The 20,050-nt window shown below is 33.8% G+C and overlaps 1 protein-coding gene across 2 annotated transcripts in view; it reads left to right on the top strand.

Moving 5' to 3' along the window:
• The window catches only part of KLHL1 (kelch like family member 1), a gene marked incomplete at both ends in the record, with an annotated part of 390,611 nt that overhangs the window by 175,518 nt on the left and 195,043 nt on the right, over positions 1-20,050 (top strand). The gene's annotated exons all lie outside the window — the stretch shown is intronic.

Genomic DNA, 20,050 nt, shown 5'->3' with positions numbered 1-20,050 from the left:
TACATATGTTTCTAAGTATGTACCTTTTAAAATACTCCTTTAGTTGAATTTTAACTACTTCTCAATACTTTTCATTTAAAATTTGATAGAGCTGATACTTTTTGTAGATTGTATCTAAAATCAACTAAACACAACTAAAATCAATAAAGAAAAAAAAAACAAGGCAACAAAACAACCTCAGTCACTACACCCCTCTTAAGATTTCCATAAATTACCCTTTGCCTGGTTTGCCATTTTTAGTGAGGAGTTACTTCCTCTTCATGTTTGAGAAAAGAATTTATAATGAGAACCCCAAACACTTTAATTTTAAATGCTTTCTCTCCCTCAGATAAAAGATGGTAAGGGCTACCCAACCAGGAAAGCAAGTTTCAGACAGAAGTAGATTTCGTGCTCAAGATATCTTAAAGGAATATCTTATCCTTGACCCTTTAGACTGTGTGCTTGAACACTCTTAGGCACATTGTAGCTATGACTGCACTCCCCTCATATTCTTCAACCAGAGAAAACACTCTACTCAAATGGCATTCATGCCAGTCTGATGTCTGATGCATGTTTCCCACACCATCTTTTCTTCTTTGGAGAAATGTTTATAAGTAGGTAGGGAAGGGGATAATGCAGAATAAGAAAATCAATAAAGAAAATCTAGACTAGTAATGGAAATTCACTCCTGTGAGAAGAATTCTAAAAGTCACTTAACATGTATTTAATATATAACATTTTTATTCCTGATACATTCATGTCTACAAAATGTACCAGTACTTTGAAATATATGTCATTAATTATCGTCAAGAGTTTTCCTGGGTTATGTATTCTACTTTATGATAAATGGACATTTTTTAAATAATATGATGTGTTTTAAAATTTTTGACAGATTATTTTATTTATCAAATTAAGTTAAAGAAAACATATTTAGAACTGAAGTACAAACCTCATTCTACATATTTGTTTAATTTAAATTTGCCATTTTACAAAATGGCTTCAAAGTAAAATACATTAGTGAGGCCATCTGTATGTCTTCTTTGGAGAAATGTCTATTTAGATCTTCTGCCCATTATCTGACTGGGTTGTTTGTTTTTTTCATATGGAGCTGCAGAAGCTGTTTGTATATTTTAGATTAATCACCTGTTGGTTGCTTTGTTTGCAAAGATTTTCTCCTGTTGTGAAAGTTGTCTTTTTTGTTTGTTTATGGTTTCCTTTGCTGTGCAAAATCTTTTAAGTTTAATTAGATCCCGTTTGTTTATTTTTGTTTTTATTTTCATTACTCTATGAGATAGATCATAAAAGATCTTGCTTTGATTTATATCGAAAAGTGTTCTGCCTATGTTTTCCTCTAAGACTTTTATGGTGTCTGGCCTTACATTTAGGTCTTTAACCCATTTTGAGTTTATTTTTGTGTATGGTGTTAGGGAGTGTTCTAATTTCATTATTTTACATGTAGCTGTCCAGTTCTCCCAGCATCACTTATTGAAGACTCTTTTTTTTTTTAACTTTTTATTTTATATTGGAGTATAGTTGATTAACAATGTTGTGATAGTTTCAGGTGTATAGCAAAGTGATTCAGTTATACATAGATATTTATCTATTCTTTTCAAATTATTTTTCCATTTAGGTTGTTATATAATATTGCACAGAGTTCCCTGTGCTATACAGTAGGTCTCTGTTTATTATCCATTTTAAATATAGCAGTGTGAACATGTCAACCCCAAACTCCCTAACTATCCCCTTCCCTCACCTTTCCCCCCTGGTTACCATAAGTTCATTCTCTAAGTCTGTGAGTCTGTTTCTCCTTTGTAAATAAGTTCATTTGTATCATTTATTTTTAGATTCTGCATATAAGTGATATCTTAATGATATTTATCTTTCTCTGTCTGATTTACTTCACTCAGTATGACAGTCTCTAAGCCCATCCATCTTGCTGCAAATGTCATTATTTCATTTTTTAGTGGCTGAATAATATTCTATTGTATATATGTACCACAACTTCTTTATCCATTCCTCTGTTGATGGATATTTAGGTTGCTTCCATGTCTTGGCTATTCTAAACAGAACTGCAGTGAACATTGAGGTGCATTTATCCTTTCAGACCATGATTTTCTCTGAATATATGCCCAGGAGTGGGATTGCAGGATAATATGGTAGCTCCTTTTTTTAGTTTTATAAGGAACCTCCATACTGTTCTCCAGAGTGGCTGCACCAGTTTACATTCTCACCAACAGTATAGAAGGGTTCCCTTCTCTCCACACCCTCTCCAGCATTTATTGTTTGTGGATTTTCTGATGATAGCCATTTTGACTGGTGTGAGATGATATCTCATTGTAGTTTTGATTTGCATTTCTCTAATAATTAGCGAGGTTGAACAACTTTTCTTGTGCCTCTTGGCAATCTGCATGTCTTCTTAGGAGAAGTCTATTTAGGTATTCTACCCATTTTTTGATTGGGTTGTTTGTTTTGATGATATTAAGCTGTGTGTGCTGCTTATAAATTTTGGAGACTACTCCCTTGTTGGTCACATCATTTGCAAATACATTATCCCAATCTGTGGGTTGTCTTTCTGTTTTGTTTATGGTTTCCTTTTCTGTGCAAAAGCTTTTGAGTTTCATTAGGTCCCATTTGTTTATTTTTGTTTTTATTTTCATTACTTTAGGAGGTGGGTCAAAAAGGATCTTGATGTGCTTTGTGGCAAAGAGTGCTCTGCCTATATTTTCCTCTAAGAGTTTTATAGTGTCTGGTCTTACATTTAGGTCTTTAATCCAGTTTGAGTTTATTTTTGTGTATGGTCTTAGGGAGTGCTATAATTTCATTCTTTTACATGTAGCTGTCCAGTTTTCTCCACAACACTTACTGAAGAGACTGTCTTTTCTCCATTGTATATTCTTGCCTCCTTTGTCATAGATTAGTTGACCAAAAGTGCATGGGTTTATCTCTGGGCTTTCTATCCTGCCCCATTTATCTATATTTCTGTTTTCGTGCCAGTACCATACTGTTTTAATTACCGTAGCTTTGTAGTGTAGTCTGAAGTTAGGGAGCCTGATTCCTTCAGCATCATTTTTCTTTCTTAAACTTCCTTTGGCTATTTGTTGTTTCTTGTGTTTCCATACAAATTGTGAAATATTTTGTTCTAATTCTATGAAAAATGCATTGGTAATTTCATAGGGATTACACTGAATCTGTAGATTGCATTGGGTAGTATAGTCATTTTGACAATATTGATTCTTCCAATCCAAGAACATGGTATACCTCTCCATTTGTTTGTGTAGTCTTTGATTTCTTTCATTAGTACCTTATAGTTTTCTGAGTGCAGTGCTTTTGCCTGCTTAGGTAGGTTTATTCCTAGGTATTTTATTCTTTCTGTTGCAGTGGTAAATGGGATTCTTTCCTTAATTTCTCTCTTTGATCTTTCATTGTTAGTGTATAGAAATGCAGAAGATTTCTGTGCATTAATTTTGTCTCCTGCAACTTTACCAATTTCATTGATTAACTCCAGTAGTTTTCCAGTGACATCTTTTAGGATTTTCTATGTATAGTACCATGTCATCTGCAAACAGTGACAATTTAATTCTTCTTTTCCAATTTGGATTCATTTTATTTATTTTTATTCTTTGATTGCTGTAGTAGGACTTCCAAAACTATGTTGAATAAAACTGGAGAGAGTGTACATCCTTGTCTTTTTCCTAATCTTAGAGGAAATGCTTTCAGCTTTTCACTGTTGAGTATGATGCTAGCTATATGTTAGTTATTTATGGCCTTTATTATGTTGAGGTATGTTCCCTCTATGTTCACTTTCTGGAGAGTTATTTTCATAAAGCTGTGTTGAATTTTGTCAAAAGCTTTTTCTGCATCTATTGAGATGATCATATGGTTTTTATTCTTCAATTTGTTGATGTGGTGTATCACACTGATTGATTTGTGGATATTGCAAAATCCTTGCAGGACTTCCCTGGTGGCACAGTGGTTGAGAGTCCACCTGCCGATGCAGGGGACATGGGTTCATGCCCTGGTCCAGGAAGATCCCACATGCTGTGGAGCACCTGGGCCCCTGAGCCATGGCCGCTGAGCCTGGGAGTCCAGTGCCTGTGCTCCACAATGGGAGAGGCCACAACAGTGAGAAGCCCGCGTACCGCAAAAAATAAAAAAAAATAAAGAAGGAAAGAAAAGAAAAATCCTTGCTTCCTTGGGATAAATCCCACTGGATCATGGTGTATGATCCTTTTGATGTATTATTGAATTCGGATTGCTAGTATTTTGTTGAAGATTTTTGCATCTATGTTCATCAGTGGTTATTGGCCTGTAATTTTCTTTTTTTGCGGTATATTTGTCTGGATTTGGTATCAGGATAATGGGGTCTCATAAAATGAGTTTGGGAGTTTTCCTTCCTCTGCAATTTTTTGGAACAGTTTCAGAATGATGGGTGTTCGCTTTTCTCTATATGTTTGATTAAATTCACCTGTGAAGCCATCTGGTCCTGGACTTTTGTTTCTTAGAAGATTTTTAATCACAATTTCAATTTCATTACTTGTGATTGGTCTGTTCATACTTTCTGTTTCTTCCTGGTTCAGTCTTGGGAGATGGTATCTCTCTAAGAATGTGTCCATTTCTTCCAGGTTGTCCATTTTATTCGCATACAGTTTCTTGTAGTAGTCTCTTATGAGCCTTTGTATTTCTGTGGTGTAAGTTGTAACTTCTCTTTTTTTCATTTCTAATTTTATTGCTTTGTGTCCTCTCCCTTTTTTTCTTGATAAGTCTGGCTAAAAGTTTATCAATTTTGTTTATCCTTCCAAAGAATCAGGTTTTAGTTTCATTGATCTTTGCTATTGTTTTCTTTGTCTCTATTTCATATATTTTCTGCTCTGATCTTTATGATTTCTTTCCTTGTACTAACTTTTGGTTTTGTTTGTTCTTCTTTCTCTAGTTGCTTTAGGTGTAAGGTTAGGTTGTTTATTTGAGATTTTTTTTTTGTTTCCCAAGGTAAGATTTTATTGCTATAAACTTCCCTCTTAGAACTGTTTTGCTGCATCCCATAGATTCTGGATCATTGTGCTTTAATTTTCATTTGTCTCTAGGTATTTTTTGATTTCCCCTTTGATTTCTTCAGTGATCCATTGCTTGCTTAGTAGCATATTGTTTTGCCTCCAAGTGTTTGTGTTTTTTACAGTTCTTTACTTCTAGTTTATTTCTAATCTCACAGAAACTATTAAATTTAATTAAAATATTAAATTTATTAAATTTACGGAGGTTTGCTTTTTGGCCCAGCTTGTGGTCACTCCTGCAGAATGTTCCGTGTACACTTGAGAAGAATGTGTACATTGCTGCTTTCGGATGGCATACTCTATAAATATCAATTAAGTCCATCTGCACTAATGTGTCATTTAAGGCCTGTGTTTCCTTATTGATTTTCTCTCTGGATGATCTGTCCTTTGAAGAAAGTGGGTTATTAAAATTCCCCACTAGTATTTTGTTATTGTCAATTTCTCCCTTTATGGCTGTTAGTATTTGCCTTATATACTGAGGTGCTCCTATGATGAGTGCATATATACTTCCAATTATTATATCTTCTTCTTGGATTGATCCCTTGATCATTTTTCAGTATCCTTCTTTGTCACTTATAAGAGTCTTTATTTTAACGTCTATTTTGTCTGATATGAGGGTTGCTACTCCAGCTTTCTTTTGATTTCTATTTGCATGGAATATCTTTTCTGATCCCCTCACTTTCAGTCTGTATGTGTCCCTAGGTCTGAAGAGGGTCTCCTGTAGACAGAATATATAATGTCTTGTTTTTGTATCCATTCAGCCAGTCTATGTCTTTTAGTTGGAACATTTAATCTATTTATCAGTACATTTAAGGTATTTATCAATATGTACATTCTTATTGACTTTTTTCTTAATAGTTTTGGTTTTGTTTTTATAGGTCTTTTTTCTCCCCTTCCTCTTTTGTTCTCTTCTCTTGTGGTTTGATGACCATCTTTAGTGTTTGTGTTTGGGTTGCTTTTTCTATTTTGTGTGTGTATCTATTGTAGATTTTGGGTTTGCTGGTCCAGCGAGGTTTTGATATAGCAATCTATATAAGTACAAGTTTGTTTTAAGTTTCTGGTCTCTTTCCCACCTAGTGAAGTTTCTTAAGCATTTGTTGAAAACCTGGTCTTGTGGTGCTGAATTCTTAGCTTTTGCTTGTCTGTAAAGCTTTTGATTTCTCTGTCAAATCTGAATGAGTGCCTTGCTGGGTAGAGTATTCTTGGTTGTAGGTTCTTCTCTTTCATCCCTTGCCATATATCATGCCAATCCCTTCTGGTCTGCAGATTTGCTGCTGGGAAATCAACTGATAGCTTTATGGGAGTTCCCTTGCATGCTATTTGTTGTTTTCCCTTGGTGCTTTAAATTATTTTTCTTTGTCTTTAAATTATGTCAGTTTGATTACTGTGTCTCAGCATGTTCCTCCTGGGTTTATCCTACCTGGGACTCTCTGCACTTTCTGGACTAGGGAGGGGCTAAAGTGACTGCTTCTTTTCCCATGTTAAGGAAGTTTTCTGCTATTATCTTTTCAAATATTTTCTCAGGTGCTTTCTCTCTCTCTTCTCCTTCTTGGACCCCTGTAATGTGAATGTTGGTGGGTTTAATGTTGTCCAAAAATACTGTCTTCACTTCTTTTCATTCCTTTTTTCTTTATTTTGTTCCATGGCAGTGATTTCCACCATTCACTCTTCCACATCACTTACCTGTTCTTCTGCCTCAGTTATTCTGCTATTGATTCTTTCTAGTGTATTTTTCATTTCAGTTATCAAAGGTTCATTTCGGCTTGTTTTTTCTTTAGTTCTTCTAGGTTTTGTTAAACATTTCTTTCATCTTCTCGAACTCCATTATTTATCTGACATCCTGAATCATCTTCACTATCATTATTCTGAATTCTTTTTCTGGAATGTTGCCTATCTCTACTTCACTTAGGTGTTTTATCTTGTTCCTTCACCTGGGATATAATCCTCTGCCATTTCATTTTGTCTAACTTTCTGTGATTGTGGTTTTCATTCTATAGTCCTCAGGACTGTGGTTCTTCATGCTTCTTCTGTCTACCCTCTGGTGGATGAGGCTATCTAAGAGGCTTGTGCATGCTTCCTGATGGGAGGGACTGGTGGTGGGCAGGTCAGTCCTCAGTAAAACTTTTATCCACTTGTCTGCTGATGGGTGGTACCATGTTCTCTCCTTGTTGGTTGTTTGGCATGAGGGGACCTAGCACTGGAGTCTACAGTCTGCTTGGAGGGGCTAATGGCAGTCTCTGGGAAGGCTCACACCAATAAGTACTTCCCAGAACTGCTGCTGCCAATGTCTTTGTACACTCAGTGAGCCACATCAGCCTCCCACCTCTGCAGGAGACCCTCCAATACTGGCAGGTATGTCTGGCCCAGTCTCTTATGGGGTCACTGTTGTTTTCCCCTGGGTCCTGGTATACACAAGACTTGTGTGTACCCTCCAAGGACAGAATTTCTGTTTCCCTCAGTCCTGTGGAGGTCCTGCAATCAAATCTGCTGACCTTCAAAGCCAGATTCTCTGGGGACGCCTCCTCCCATTGCTGGACCCACAGGCTGCAAAGTCTGATGTGGGCCTAAGAACTTTCACTCCAGTGGGAGAACTTCTGTCATACAGTATGTCCCCTACATACGAATGGGTTCTGTTCTGAGACTGTGTCCATAAGTTCAAGTTATTCATACATCCAGCAAAGTTAGCCTAGGTAACCAACTAACAATTGGCTATATATTACTGTACTGTAATAGGTTTATAATACTTTTCACACAAATAATACATAAAAAACAAACACAAAAATAAAGAAAACATTTTCAATCTTACACTACAGTACCTTGAAAAGTACAGTAGTACAGTACAGCAACTGGCATACAGGAGCTGGCATTGAGTGAAGAGGCAAGAAGAGTTACTGACTGAAGGAGGGAGAGGAGGTGGGAGATGGTAGAGCTGAAGGATCATCAGCAATAGGAGATGGAGGGCAAGCTGCAATTTCACTCATGCCTAACACTGATGGCACAAATTCTGGTTCTTTGCTGGATTCAATTCTAACTACCCTCTTGAAAAAACAATCCAGTGATGTCTGGGTAGTTACTCTTTTTTTTTTTTTTTCTTTTCTTTTCATAGATGACACAGTAGCACTAGATTGCATTCTAAATGGCTGCTGCAACCTTTGTGTTCCATTCTACCTTCGGGTCCTGTGCCTCAAAAACTAACAGTACCTCCTCAAATAAAGAAAATCCCCTTGCCAGTTCCTGTATTGTGAATTTCTTCCATTCTTCAGTTACTTCTTCTTGCTCTGTATCTCTTCATCCTTTCTCTGGGCCCCCAATTCCTGGCTCTTCTTATCAGTACCAGCTACTTCATTGCTGCTTTTGTGATTGTGCCCCTCCTACCATCTCATTTTGGCTTCTTGTTTGTCTTTGGATGTAGGATATCTTTTTTTGTAGGTTCCAATGCTTTTTGTCAATGGTTGTTCAGCAGTTAGTTGTGATTATGGTGTTCTCATAAGAAGGGGTGAGCACACGTCCTTCTACTCCACCATCTTAAGCTAATTCAAGAGACTGTCTTTTCTCCATTGTATATTCTTGTCTCCTTTGTCATGGATTAGGTGATCATAGGTGTGTGGGTATATCTCTAGACTTTCTATCCTGTTCCATTGATCTATATTTCTCTTTTTGTGCCAGTACCATAGTATTTTGATTACTGTAGCCTTGTAGTATAATGTGAAGTCAGGGAGCCTGATTCCTCCAGCTCTGTTTTTTTTTTTTTTCCTCAAGATTTTTTTACTATTCAGGGTGTTTTGCACTTCCATACAAATTGTAAAATTTTTTTGCTCTAATCCTGTGAAAAAGGACATTGGTAATTTGATAAGGATTGCATTGAATCTGTAGATTTCTTTGAGTAGTATAGTCATTTTCTTAAGGAAGACATACAGATGGCCAAAAAGCAGATGAAAAGATGCTCAACATCACTAATTATTAGAGAAAAGTAAATCAAAGTACAATGAGGTATCACCTCACACCAGTCAGAATGGACATCATCAAAAAATCTACAAACAATAAATGCTGGAGAAGGTGTGGAGAAAAGGGAACCCTCCTACATTGTTGGTGGGAATGTAACTTGGCATAACCACTATAGAGAACTCTATGGAGGTTCCTTAAAAAACTAAAAATAGAACTATTATATGAACCAGCAATCCCACTCCTAGGCATATACCCAGAGAAAACTATAATTCAAAAAGATACATGTGCCCCAATGTTCATTGAAACACTATTTACAATAACCAGGACATGGAAGCAACCTAAATATCCATCAGCAGAGGAATGGATAAAAAAATGTGGTACATATATACAATGGAATATTACTCAGCTATTAAAAAAGAACAAAATAATGCCATTTGCAGCAGCATCTATGACCCTCTACATTGTCATATTGGGTGAAGTCACAGAAAGACAAATATCATATGATATCACTTATATGTGGAATCTAAAAATGGGTAGAAATGAACTTATTTACAAAACAGAAGTAGAGTCACAGATATATAAAATAAACTTAAGGTTACCAGGGAATAAAAGGGGGAGAGATAAATTGGGAGATTGGGATTGGCATATACATACTACTATATATAAAACAGATAACTAATTAGGACCTACAGTATAGCACAAGGAACTCTACTCAATACTCTGTAATGACCAATACATGAAAAGAATGTAAAAAAAGAGTGGATGTATGTATATGGATAACTGATTCACTTTGTTGTACACCTAAAACTACCACAACATGGTAAATCAACTATACTTCAACAAAAATTAAAAAAAAATACATAAGTGGGTGAAATTAACATGTTAGTAATATATGGTAGTGCTTTGGGAAAGGATTTCATGCTTATTTGAGAATCAACTGTGTACTTGCTGAGTAACACTTTGTAGCTATTGCACTTCTCATTCATTGGGCTAAGAAATATTGATTATGAATATGGATTGTTAGATGTGATGATTTAAAGAAAAACATGAATGCTTATAGTCAGAAAATGAAAATAGTAATATCTGAAACTGATCTATACTGATAACATAAAGGAAATTAGATAATAATATATTAAGCATATTTTGAGAGCCAAGATAGAACTCCAAAGAAAATTGTATGTTAAACAAACAAACAGAAACAATCTGGCAACTCAGAAGCCCGGGAGTACAGAAGAAGTGGGTAGGATAGCCTCATGCACAGACAGGATGGTAGAACTCCCAATCTGGGCAGATGGTCAGAGAATAAAATAACAAAACTGCAGACTTTTAAAATTTCCACTGCACAGCCATCCAAGTGAGTGTTTAAAAATTTACTCACCCAAGATGAAGCAACTTTGTAGTTAACTTCAACTCAACCTTGTTGTTTGAGAACATACTGTAGCAACATGTAAGTACTGTTGCTGCAAAATCTGTCTAATGAGAAGTTATATTTTATTATACTTATCCTTTCAATCTCCCCTCTATTTTCTTGATTGAAGTAGAGCAATAAAGGAAGAAAACAATCCAAAAGTCATTTACAGAAGCCACAGGATTATAACTCTCATCATAGTTTCATTCCTACTTAACCATGGTGTATAAGACTTTGAAGATCAAACACAAAAGACCTTAAAAAAAAGGCAATCAAACTCAAATATGCAACACCAAGGTATGATTTGTATCCTAAGTGTCTTAAGATTCTTTCTGTATTCATAGAAATTATATATCAATCTTTTGTTTTAGCTTCTCAGTCACCAAGGCAAAGAAAGAAGCCTAACAGTTATGCTATAAAATGAAAACTAATATTTTCTCAACTTAAGCACAGTTTACTGACATTAACATTTGAGAGGAATATTTTTGAGTATTTGAATACTTGTAAGACACAATGATGTACTTCAGATATCCTCACTAATGTACCAAAAGTAGATATAATAATGAACTACAGAACTGTTTCTTCTGTTGGTTGATTCAAGTTCAAAAGATAATGTCCAAAAACATGTTATTAATAATTTCATGTATTAAACAATAGAATAATAAAATCCTTGGATCAAACTCTTTTGTGTTTAGTGTACATTTAATTTGAAGAGATTGTTATCTATGCTGAACTCAAGAGTACACACTCCCTGTAAAGGTGTTCTAAAGTATTAAATTCTGTAGTGGCCAAATGAACATATTTGTGATAGGTCTGATACACAGGTTCCCAAATTATGTTACCTAGAGTAGATGTTTGGATAACTTGTATAACTATGAGTTGATCATTTTTGATCTTTTTGTTTTTCTCATAACCAAAATTTGCTTGAGTATTGAGTGACAGACTGCTTTAGATTAAACTCTATAGCAAATACTGGAAGTGGGAAAAAATTCTATGTAGTTGATTAGGGACGGAATTACAAACTATGATACACTGAAAATAAGGGGTGACACTCTATTCTTAAAGTCAAGGAATTTAAACACCTGTGCATGAAAGTAGGTCAAGGGAATATTCAGAAAAATTCAAGATTTTTACTCAGCACACAATTCCTTGTTCTTCCAAATGATGGATATGTAAGGATAGTAGATTTAAAACAATTTAAGTAAATGAGAACTATTGACATTTTTGGTTCTAGCCTGACTCCCAGTGGACTTTTCTAAAGAAAATGAGGTACAGATATAATGGGAAAATGATGGTCTTTGCTTTCACAACTACTTTCTTACTGACCCACAGACATTTCCTTAACTTTTCTGACAATGAGCCCAAGAACTAGTACTCAAAAAGCATAATCAGTGCTTTCCTTGTGTCTAGAATGCATGTAAGACATTGTTTATTAATTAATAAGCTCTAAGATCATAGAATTTCCCAAGTATATATTATCATTGTTTTCTAAAATTGGTTTGCTATAATTTTCACATGACAACCAGGATTTCCCTACAGATGAGAGTGAGAGAGAAAAGAGAGACACAGACAGAGAGAGACAGAGGAAGGATACAAGAGGGCCAGTAATGTGGTGCATATTAGATTAAGGAATAATTTGATAGCAGCAAAAGTCTAAATTACAGTAAAAATCAATTTCTTTTAGTAATAGTTAGAAAGATATGTAAATCTATTAAATTTAATAAATGATGTAAACCAAAATTTCCTTAACTCTCCTGACTTTTTTGAAGCACTGAAAAAACCCTAGGAATGTATTTATATAAATAAATTATTGAGGAAATAAATTCCAAATCATTTATGTAATTAATCTGCTCTCAAAGAGATAAAGCATAACTCCTTGCTCCCTAAGTGTGGCTGTGCATAGGGCCTTCCTTCCAGAGAGCATGGTATGGAAAAGTGGGTGAAAGAGTTATTTTATAGTCAGAAACCGGACAAAAAATACTTTTGCCAAGTAATCAAAATTGACATCAACAGTGATGTCATGTTGATAATTTGCACACTTGATATGATGTTTCAAGACCAAAAACCCTTATTCCCAGTGTAATCATAATTAGACAAATCCCAGTTGAGGGGCAGTCTACAAAATAATTAACTAATACTTTCAAAACTGTCAAAGTCGTTAAAAACAAGAAAAGTCTGAGAAAATGTCACAGCCAAGGGTTGCCTAAGGAGATATAATGATTAAATGAAATGTTGTACTCTACATGGGATCTTGGAACAGAAAAAAGAATAATAGGTAAAAAAGTAAGGGTATATGTGTAAAGTTTGAACTTTGGTTAATAATAATATATCAATGTTGGTTCATTAATTTAACATGTGGATCATACATTGTTAACTATGAAAAACAGGTGTGTGCTATATGAAAAATCTCTCAGCTATCTGTGCAGGGTTTCTGTAAATCTAAAGTATTTTATTTCAATCTTTTTATGTTCATATATATAAAATAGATGTGTATAAATAAATAATATTTTATAAAATTTTGATCATATTACTTATGTTTTATCTTTTTTAATACAGTGTGAACATTTTTTCCACTTGAGTCAGTATTCTTTGAAAACATTTTTTTTCATGGAAAGGCATTTTATTTTAAATATAGCAGTGTGTACATGTCAATATAATATACCAATATTTTAATAGTGGTTATACTAGGTGGTGACATTATAGGTAATTTAATTTCTCTTTTATACTTGTACCTAGTACTAAGCTAAGTGCTAGAGATTTAGAGTTGATCAAAACTCAATACCTGGTCTCCAAGTGCTCATGGTAGGAAGCAGTGTAGTAAGATACAGGTTTTGAAGCTAGCTTTAGATTTGAGTTCTATGCTATCATTTACCAGTTCTTTAATTCTACAAGTGTCTCATTTTCTGTAAAATGGAGATTTTACACATTTAATATAATTTCAATAAACTCAATTTCAACAAGTAAATAAAATATTTTAAGAAAAAGTTTATTTTTAAACTCCTACAAATTACTAAAATATCAGGTTTTTTACTTTGTTTTAATTCTAATGTATCATATTATTTCTCTTTATTTCCATTAAAGATAGAAATAGATAGGTAGGTAGACAGATAGATAGAGAGAATATTTAATCTATTTTATAGATTTTATGGGCAGTTCTTGCACTTATCTGGTAAAATTCATTATCTTTTCAATATAACTGAATTTATACATAAAATATGGTTATACAGCATAGTTGTTAATAGAATACACCTTATCTATTAAAATATGAAAAGCACAGATTCATATTCTTCTACAATCTTTGTGATTTTCTTCCAGTTATATTTTACATATTTTCATTCTAATATAGTGTAAATTTAACTATAGTCTCTTGCAGGAAATCAGAGTTTGAGTCCACTGATACGTGTTTGGAATACTCAGTAGCTTTGGCATTTACTTAAGGTGAGACTGCAGATAATGTAGCCCACATTAGAGGTACCATATTCAAAAGTCAGTCTCTTCTTATTCCCCCAGTTAACTCAAGGGAGAGTGACTCATTTCTATCAATGTAATTCGTGTAGGGTCAAAATCAGTTATTGGGGTTTTGCCCCATTGCTAATTATTGGGTTAAGGCATGGTCATGTCATATAATTTTTTGCCAAGGCAACATAAAGAAAGAGTTCTGGGGAAATTTTAGTAAAGATTTCTTCACTGATGCAACAGATATGTATCAATGCATTAAGGAATACTTTCTCTTCTGATGAGTGTTTTCCTGTCTGAATTTGAAGCTTGAAACTATGACAACCATGAGGGAAACAGCAAGGCTCTTGAAAGGATGGCTATTTCCTAAAGATGTGTTGAGCCCTTCAATTAATCAGTTTTGGGGACAACAAGCCTCATCCTCTGGACTTGTCAAGAAACATTATAAATATTTTCTTATTATTTAAGAAAAATTTCTCAGGGTTTTCTTTTACTATAGTCATAGCTCCTTAGTTATCTAAAATGTCATTGGATATTTTAAAGCCAATTTTCAATGTCACCTAAAGTAAAATCATAGATTTTCCCTCTCAGTAAGTCTAAAGCCATTTGTGAACATTAATGCCTTGAAAGTTAACTTTGAGTGGATGTATATAATTACTTTTTTTTTCATTAACAGTAGTCATATCTTTTTTTAGGTTTATTTTAAGTCAAATACTTAGCAGATTTTTGCCTTTTTACTATCTAAATCTGCCAGAGAAATAGCCAGGTTATAGATACAAAGAATATATCATGCATGAGGTGGCTCAATTTGTGTGTATTCAAGCTCAACACTAACTAATATTCCATTTGTGCCTTCTGGCTTTTACAAATGGATCCTTTCATTGGATATATTCCAAGTTGAAAAAAAATAGCACAAGCAATGCTCATATCCTCCAAATACACATCCAAAAGTACCACTAAGTAACTTTGAAAAATTAGTCTATAGATAACCTGTGAAAATTTAGTTTCTCTCTCTCTCTCTTTTTTTTTTTTTTTACAGGAAAGGATGGTGAGATGCCCTGCTGACATTTTACCTAAATTATTATAAAGTACAATATTAGATCCAGTATTTGAATTTGGACTGAATAATTATTTGTTCTTATATATCCTATAGCTTATTTCACTGCATAATATATATGAATCATAATATCTATGAACCACTGCATAATATTTATGAATCACTTTGATTGAGAAGGTAAATATACTAACGTTCACACACACACACACACACACACACACACACCATTTTACATGTTAGGTTTACACTTATAAGATTATTTTTAAAATACTTCGGTCAAGTATTTTAAATTGGTAATAGTATATATGAAGTTTCTATGACTATAATAATGTGTTCTGTACATTGTAAACTTAAGAAAAAAAGTACACATAACCACAATTTCTCTAAGTCATAATATTCTATCTTTGTGATTTTGTTAGTAAAGTTTGAATTAAAGCCCTCAGAAAACATTTACAGGTACTAGTCAACTCAAATCATCTTTGTTAACATTTGAGTCTTTGTTAACATTTGAGTATTTTTTAAAAGCTTCATTGATGAATATTTACATTCGATGAGCTATACATATATAAGGTATACAGTTTGATGTTTTGACATGTGTATACATACATAAAATCATTACCATAGTCAGGATAATGAATATATCTGCCATCTCTTTTTATGATCCATCTTGTTGCCTCTCCTCACCCCTAACCCATGCTCAGGTACTGATGATCTGATTTATGTCACTCACAGTAGATAAGTTTGGATGTTTAAGAATTTTAATTAAATTGGATGGTAGAGTTAATTTCATCTGATTTCTTACATTCAGCATAATTTTACACTCAGCATAAGTAACCATGATGTTGCACATATCAATAGTTCTTTAAAATGTATTCCAGTAAATGGATAGGCTACAATTTTTTCATCCATTCACTTGCTGATGAATGTCTGGGTTGTTTTCAGGGTTTTGGTCATTACAAAATAAATCTGCTATAAGCATTCACGTAGAAGGACTTATATTGACACATTCTTTTATTTCTCTTGGGTAAATACTTAGGAGTGAAATGGCTGAATCATTTGAAAGATGAAATTGTAAAAATGTTTTCCAAAATGGTTATACCATTTCACATTTCCACCAGCTGTTCTAATGTATGTGTAGTGGTATGTCATTATGATTTTTACCTTGCATTCTCCTAAACAGTAATGTTGCTGAGCACTTTACATTCATGTATCTTCTTTTGTGGAATATCTGCTTAGATCACTTGCCCATTAAATTTTTTTATTGTTGAGTTTGAGTGTTCTTTATGTATTTTGGATACAAGTACTTTATCAGATATGTGACTTTGCACACATTTTTTCCCATTAATCATTCATCTTTTTGTTCCTTTACTATTGTCACTTGTAGTGATTTTTATAAAGTCCAATTTACCATGTTTTTTTTGTGGATTATGCTTTTTGATGTTTTATCTAAGAAATCATTAACTAACTTAAAGTCACAGTATTTCTCCCATGTTTTCTTAGAGAAGATTTGTAGTTTTAAGTTTTAAATTTAAGACTATGATCAATTTTGAGTAAATTTTATATATTTTCTGGGGTACAGATTAAAACACAAGTTTTTGTACACGCCTACCTGCTTGTACCAGTTATTCAAAGACTATCCTTTCTCAGTTGAATTTCTTTTTGAGCCTTTGAAAAACTTTCTAGAATCTATTATTTTCCATTGATCTATTGTCTATATTTAGACCAATAGCAATCAATTTTAATTACCATATCTTTGCAAAATGTCTTAAAATCTGGTAGTGACATTACTCCCACTTTGTTCTTTCTCAAAATTGTTTTGGTTATTCTAGGTCATTGCATTTACATAGGAACTTTAGATCAGTTTTGCAATTTCTACAAAAAGGATGCTGAGATTTTAAATATGATTATAATAAATCTATAGATTAATTTGGAGTCCATTGAAATCTTAGCAATGTTGTATCTTCCAGCCCATGGGCACATTATATCTCAAACATCACCCATCACCCCAATTATTCTAATTAGAATGTTGTGTTGAGACATCCCCAAGACTAACCTTCCAGGTTGGATGATTCATGAGAGGGTGGCTCACAAGTCTCAGCATACAGACAAACCAATGACTCTCATTTGTTATATCAAAAGGGTTCAAAGCATAATGAAGAAAGGGAAATGGTACACAGGGCATAGTCCTTGGGAAACCAGGAGCAAACTTCCAAGGTCAGCATTCCAAGTGGAATAGTACAGGAGGTATTTAATTTCCTTTGCAAAGAGTTGTGACGAAACCTGTGAGTTGCCGCCAACAGGGAGATTCATTAGAGACTTGGAGTCCCAGGTTTTTGTTGAGGGCTAATCACATAGGCAACCTCTGCTTAGTATTTACCAAAATTCAAGACTCCCAGAAGGAAAGCAGTTGTTAAGCATAAACCATAATGCTTGCACAAACAGTTTAGGCACAGTGAGCCATTTATATTACTTAATGGTGGGAACCGTCTTGAAATCTAAGTTTTTGGGCACTAGTCAAGGGCAAATCTTGCAAGCAGGCCTTTTCAAGGAGAACAGTTCAGGCCTGCTGTGTTAATTTTTTTCTGCACAGATGCTATTGAGAACAACTAATCAATTAAAATGAAAGAAAATCACTCTCCCACTGTTCTGAAATCACAACAAAAATGGAATCTATAAAAACCATACCAACTGAAACAATATCCTTTCTTAACTGATTTCATATAATCTATGCTAAAAAACATACAAATATGTTCTTGATAATCTTACTGAAAACTTTTAGGTAAAATTCTTCCAAAGGCCTTAAATCATGACATTTTAAATATATATATATAATTGTTATGCTTATAATCAATTGTAAATAATAACAGATTTTATATTATTCATGCTAGCTCCTCTATATTTTATATTTTTTATTTCTATAAGCATAGGTATACATTTTGTAAATCAGCTAAAGTCTATATAAAATACAGGTGTCTATAATTTGTAGAATATTTTGATATTTACTATAATATTCATAAACTTTAACATATATATCTATAATTGCACTAATATAATTAGTCTTAAAATCACTTAAACTGGTATGAATCCTTCAACTGCAGATGAAGATTTTGTTTGACATTATTATTGAATGACAAAATTATTGATAATGTGAAACATAAACACCTCAGATAATTTTATTACTATTGGCAAATGTCTCCTCTATCAAATTGAGCATGATACTCAATGTTCTACTAGTTGATAATATCTGAACAGGGTCCTTGTGCATTTTTTAGAATATTGAAAGTTTAATAACTTTTATTATTGATAGTGTCTCTCTTTTATACCAAACTAAACTTTAGATAGCTAATTTAATTGGAAATTAATATGTAATAAAAACGTTTTAATTTCCTTCCAATTTATTGCATCCACTTTACCTTTCTTTTTTCTTCATCAAATCCCTTGTGATACTTGGAATTATGCATTAGATTCCTTTTCTCTCTTATTCTTTCAATGAAACTCATAAATAAAACATAATGCTCTTCATCTGTTAAACATGTTATGTTATGTCATGTTTGAAAGCAAAATTATCCCTCACCCAGCAGATTACTTATTAAGTATAAAGGGAAGAATTTCTTTAAAATGAAGATATCTGGCAGACAGTATTTTAAACAAGGTACCAAATTTAACACCATCAACAGTGGGATATACTGACATTATGGACCTCTCTATATATAAACACTGAAAAGGGTACAACATCACCTGTACAGTCTTCCTGCCAAAAAGTTTCAGTTAAATCTAATCATGGGGAAAAAATATGACTAACCTAAATTGAGGAATTCTACAAAGCATCTGGTCTGAACTCTTCAGTAATGTAAATGTGAATGACAAAATAGTTGGGAAACTGTTATAGATTAAAGAAAACTAAAGGGACATAACAAGTAAATGTAATGAGAATTAATTAGTTTCTGAATTTAAAAATAAAATCTTTAAAGCATCTTATTTGAACATTTGGGGAAATTTGCATTACAGCAAATACTATTGTATAAATTTCATGAGTGTAAATAATTACATTCATGAGTGGCTATGTAGGAGAAAGCTCTGTTCTTAGAGACACACACTGAAGTATTCAGGGGTGAAATGAATGTTGATTAGAAGTACCATCAAATAATTCAGCAACTACAGCATAAACACATGCACATATAGATAAATATAGCAAAATGTTAACACTTGGTGAAGTTAAGTGAAAGGTTTTTAAGTGCTTATTGTATTATTCTTGCAAATTATTGTAAGTTTAAAAAAATCCAGAACAAAAACTTTGGTGTGGGAAAAAATAAAGGCATTCTGTTTATGAGAGTTTTCTTAATAAATATTCTGTCTTTGAAAGCTGAATTTTTGAAAGTAGACAACTTCTCTTACATGTCAAAAAATAAATGCTGGGGCTTCCCTGGTGGCGCAGTGGTTGAGAATCCGCCTGCCGATGCAGGGGACATGGGATTGTGCCCTGGTCTGGGAAGATCCCACATGCCGCGGAGCGGCTAGGCCCGTGAGCCATGGTCACTGAGCCTGCGTGTCCAGAGCCTGTGCTCCGCAACGGGAGAGGCCACAATAGTGAAAGTTCCACGTACCAAAAAAAAAAATAAAAATAAAAATTAAAAAATAAATAAATAAATAAATAAATGCTAATGATGGAAAAAGGAGAGATCTAAGAAAAAAATTACAGTAGCATCACAAAGTTAGAAAATATATTTCAGCTGGCAAGAATATGCTTCTAAATTAGATGACAACATATTAATAATAAAGGTTAATCAATTATTTTTCCCTATGGCTTTACACTTGAGTTTCAAACTTAGACACTTGGGACTGCTTTCAAGTACATACACAGGTATAAACTTGAGTTTATTTGGGGAGCATTATTAGTTTAAACATTGCATATTGCTGTTTGAAGCTCATAGCTCTGGGCATGGATTCAGAGCTCAGGCTCCTTGCTCCCCGTGTAGCCTCTATCCACTAGGGTTTTTATGCTGTCTTCAGTTAGCTGGTAGAAGAGCAAGAGAAGGGATGAAGCACACTCACATCATAAATGTCTCAGTGTGGTAGCAACACACATCCACTGACATATGGCATGGCAGTATGTGGCCTGACCCTGTGTTCAGGAAGTGAGTGGAGATATTTCTAGTG

This window comes from Mesoplodon bidens (genome assembly GCF_964165515.1).
Source record: "Mesoplodon bidens genome assembly, chromosome: 17".
Classification (NCBI taxonomy): Eukaryota; Metazoa; Chordata; class Mammalia; order Artiodactyla; family Ziphiidae; genus Mesoplodon; species Mesoplodon bidens.
The sequence above is the reverse complement of the archived record's forward strand: the minus strand, read 5'-3'. Positions and strand labels throughout refer to the sequence as shown.